The 4,464-nt window shown below is 44.4% G+C and overlaps 1 long non-coding RNA gene across 1 annotated transcript; it reads left to right on the top strand.

Moving 5' to 3' along the window:
• The first annotated feature begins 51 nt into the window (after window positions 1–51).
• On the top strand, window positions 52–2,994 carry LOC119263665. The gene is made up of 3 exons (XR_005130437.1): window positions 52–873; window positions 1,055–1,316; window positions 1,546–2,994. It is a non-coding gene; the product is annotated as an uncharacterized LOC119263665 (long non-coding RNA).
• The last annotated feature ends 1,470 nt before the right edge of the window (window positions 2,995–4,464 follow it).

Below are 4,464 nucleotides of genomic sequence, written 5' to 3' on the forward strand. Positions count from 1 at the left end.
GGGATGCATGTCCTGAACTCTGCCGCTCATCTTGATTTGATGAATGGTTTAATAATCAAACGTTTAGAATATCAGTGGTGTTTCTTTCTCTGATGTGTCATTCTTGGAACTATGTCATAACACAGTTGAAGTATATTGAAAAATGAACCAACACAACACTTTTGACCATTGCAACAAGATTTGACCTAGTGTTTTACTTTTCTTGGCATGCGCCCATCCCCCTGCCCCGACAACGGCCACCAGGGCCGGGAGGAAGTTTGGGCCCGAACTCTGAGCAGGAGCGAAGTCTCGAAAGGACGACGGGGAGAGAATGGCGAGTGAGTGGGGGACGCTGCGTGAACCACGAGCATCGCTGAGGGATTCGAGTGACGGCTAGAGCAGGACGTCGACCATCACAGAGTGGATGATGACGATGATGAGAGGCGCGAAGGTGGGATGCATGTCCTGAACTCTGCCGCTCATCTTGATGTGATGAATGGTTTAATAATCAAATGTTTGGACAATCAGTGGTGTTTCTTTCTCTGATGTGTCATTCTTGGAACTATGTTATAACACAGTTGAAGTATATTGAAAAATTAACTAACAAACCACTTTTGAGCCATTGCAACAAGATTTGACCTAGTTTTTTACTTTCCATGGCATGCGCCCATCTCCCTGCCGCGACAACGGCCACGAGGGCCGGGAGGAAGTTGGGGCCTGAACTCTGAGCGGGAGCGAAGTCTCGCAAGGACGACGGGGAGAGAATGGCGAGTGAGTGGGGGACGGTGCGCGAATCACGAGCATTGCTGAGGGATTCGAGTGACGGCTAGAGCAGGATGTCAGCCACCAGAGAGGGGGATGATGACGATGATGAGAGCCACGAGAGGCACGAAGGTGGGATGCATGTTCTGAAATCTGCCGCTCATCTTGATGATTGATGAATGGTTTCATAATCAAACGTTTGGAAAATCAGTGGTGTTTCTTTCTCTGATGTGTTATTCTTGGAACTATGTTATAACACAGTTGAAGTATATTGAAAAATTAACTAACAAACCACTTTTGACCATTGCAACAGGATTTGACCTAGTTTTTTACTGTCTATGGCATGCGCCCGTCCCCCCGCCCCGACAACGGCCACGAGGGCCGGGACGAAGTTGGGGCCCGAACTCTGAGCAGGAGCGAAGTCTTGCAAGGACGACGGGGAGAGAATCACGAGTGAGTGGGGGATTGTGCACGAATCACGAGCATCGCTCAGTGATTCGCGTGACGGCTGGAGGAGAATTTCAGCCACCAAAGAGGGGATGATGACGATGATGACAGCCACGAGAGGCACGAAGGTAGGATGCATGTCCTGAAGTCTGCCGCTCATCTTGATGATTTTATGAATGGTTTAATAATCAAACGTTTTGAAAATCAGTGGTGTTTCTTTCTGTGATGTGTCATTTTTGGAACTATGTTATAACACAGTTGAAGTATATTGAAAAATGAACTAACAAACCAGTTTTTACTATTGCAACAAGATTTGACCTAGTTTTTTACTGTATTTGGCATGCGACCGTCCCCCAGCCCCGACAACGGCTACGAGGGCCGGGAGGAAGTTGGGGCCCGAACTCTGAGCGGGAGCGAAGTCTTGCAAGGACGACGGGCAGAGAATCGTGAGTGAGTGGGGGATGGTGCGCGAATCACAAGCATCGCTGAGGGATTCGAGTGACGGCTAGAGCAGGACGTCAGCCACCAGAGTGGGGTTGATGACGATAATGAGAGCCAGAGAGGCACGAAGGTAGGATGCATGTTCTGAAATCTGCCGCTCATCTTGTTGATTGATGAATGGTTTAATAATCAAACGTTTGGAAAATCAGTGGTGTTTCTTTCTCTGATGTGTCATTCTTGGAACTATGTTATAACACAGTTGAAGTATATTGAAAAATGAACTAACAAAGCACTTTTGACTATTGCAACAAGATTTGACCTAGTTTTTTACTGTCTATGGCATGCGCCCGTACCCCCGCCCCGACGAGGGCCGGGAGGATGTTGGGGCCCGAACTCTGAGTGGGAGCGAAGTCTCGCAAGGATGACGGGGAGAGAAGAGTGGGGTACGGTGCGCGAATCACGAGCATCGCTGAGGGATTCGAGTGGCGACTAGAGCAGGAAGTCAGCCACCAGAGCACGGATGACGACAATGATGAGAGCCACGAGAGGCACGAAGGTGGGATGCTAGTCCTGAACTCCGCCGTTCTTGCTCCGCCTCCTGGTCCACAGAGAGGCCTCTTCACTATGCCTTCCGTTTAATTCAGGGCGAGCTACGGAGCAGGAATGGTGAGAAGGAGGCAGAACAATAGGATATCTTTCTTTCTCAGCTCAGGAGCTCCTAAAAGACTAGAGAGGGAACAGAGAGCCGAGAAGGACGAGCAGCAGCGAGAGACTAAATCCAGAAGAGCCGGACAGTGATAAAAGAGTGATAAAACACTGATAGTCTTGTTTGAACCCACTGAAAAGTGACCAGCTTAGATTGATTTTGGTTTTGAGTTATTTTGTTTGGTGTGTGAAGATGAACTCTGAACTCTGCCTGCAGCCTCCTTCTTGAGCCCGGGGGAGAGCAAGTCGTGCTACACTGTGATAATCCTGTTATATATTATTGTAATCACTTCACTGTGTAGTAACAAGTCAGGTGGATTTACTGGATTTACATGACAGTGAAAATCAGAAAACTCTTTTTTTTTCATTTCAACATTATGATGTACTTAATACCTGGAGACCCAGTGTAACAAAATAAGGGTGGGTATAAAATTAGACTAATGGCCAAAATGTAATGGTTGTTGATTTATTTTAAGGACTACTTAAAGGTTCCTAATTATTAGGGGGGATTAATAATGACCTAAAAAGCAGAAACATATTATTTGTCAGTAAGTTTAGAAATGTGATATAAATGCTCTGATACGATGCATCAATAAGAGATTTTCTTAACTAGTTATTAACTACTTGTTAAATAAGTTAATTATTTAAATTAAATGTTAGTTAAATGTTAGTTAAATGTTAATTAACTGTAATCCTTCAGATGTAAACAGACTTAATGAAGAAGAACAAAACAGTAAATAATGATCTGAACTCATTGAACAAAAAGGGCAGTAAATGTAAGTAAATGGTCACATTAGTTAAAAACACCTGAATGCAGTAGTTTTACAACTTACAGCTTTTCCTCAAATTACAATATTTTGTTGTACAACCCCAATTCCAATGAAGTTGGGACGTTGTGTAAAACATAAATGAAAACAGAATACGATGATTTGCAAATCATTTTCAACCTATATTCAATTGAATACACTACAAAGACGAGATATTTAATGTTCAAATGGATAAACTTTATTGTTTTTTGCAAATATTCACTCAATTTGAATTTGATGCCTGCAACACATTCCAAAGAAATTGGGATAGGGGCAACAAAAGACTGGGAAAGTTGAGGAATGCTCAAAAAACACCTGTTTGGAACATTCCACAGGTGAACAAGTTAATTGGAAACAGGTGAGTGTCATGATTAGGTATAAAGGGAGCATCCCTGAAAGGCTCATTCACTCACAAAGAAGGATGGGGCGAGGTTCACCACTTTGTGAACAACTGCACGAACAAATAGTCCAACAGTTTAAGAACAACATGTAAAGTAAGCGGCAAGGCAGAAAACCAACATTAAATGCCCGTGACCTTCAATCCCTCAGACGGCACTGCATTAAAAACCAACATCGTTCTGTAACGGATATTACCACATGGGCTCAGGAACACTTCGGAAAACCACTGTCAGTGAACACAGTTCGTCGCTCCATCTACAAGTGCAAGTTAAAACTCTGCCATGCAAAGCGAAAGCCAGATATCAACAACACCCAGAAACGCTGCCGGCTTCTCTGGGCCCGAGCGATCATGGATTGGCAATCATGTATGTCGTGTCCTCCGGGCCCGAGAGGAAAAGGACTGTCCGGATTGTTATCAGCGCAAAGTTCAAAAGCCAGCATCACTGATGGTATGGGGGTGTGTTAGTGCTCATGGCATGGGTAACTTGCACATCTGTAAAGGCACCATTAATGCTGAAAGGTACATACAGGTTTTGGAGCAACATTTGCTGCCAACCAAGCAACGTCTTTTTCAGGGACGTCCCTATTTATTTCAGCAAGACAATGCCGAGCCACATTCTGCACGTTACAACAGTGTGGCTTCGTAGTAAAAGAGTGCGGGTACTAGACTGGCCTGCCTGCAGTCCAGTCTCCCATTGAAAATGTGTGGCACATTATGAAGCGCAAAATACAACAACGGAGACCCCAGAGACTGTTGAGCAACTGAAGTTGTACATCAAACAAGAATGGGAAAGAATTCCACCTACAAAGCTTCAACAATTAGTGTCCTCTGTTCCCAAACGCTTATTGAGTGTTGTTAAAAGGAAAGGTGATGTAACGCAGTGGTAAACATGCCCCTGTGAATATTTGCAAAAAACAATAAAGT

Source organism: Pygocentrus nattereri, chromosome 7 (genome assembly GCF_015220715.1).
Source record: "Pygocentrus nattereri isolate fPygNat1 chromosome 7, fPygNat1.pri, whole genome shotgun sequence".
NCBI classification, from domain to species: Eukaryota; Metazoa; Chordata; class Actinopteri; order Characiformes; family Serrasalmidae; genus Pygocentrus; species Pygocentrus nattereri.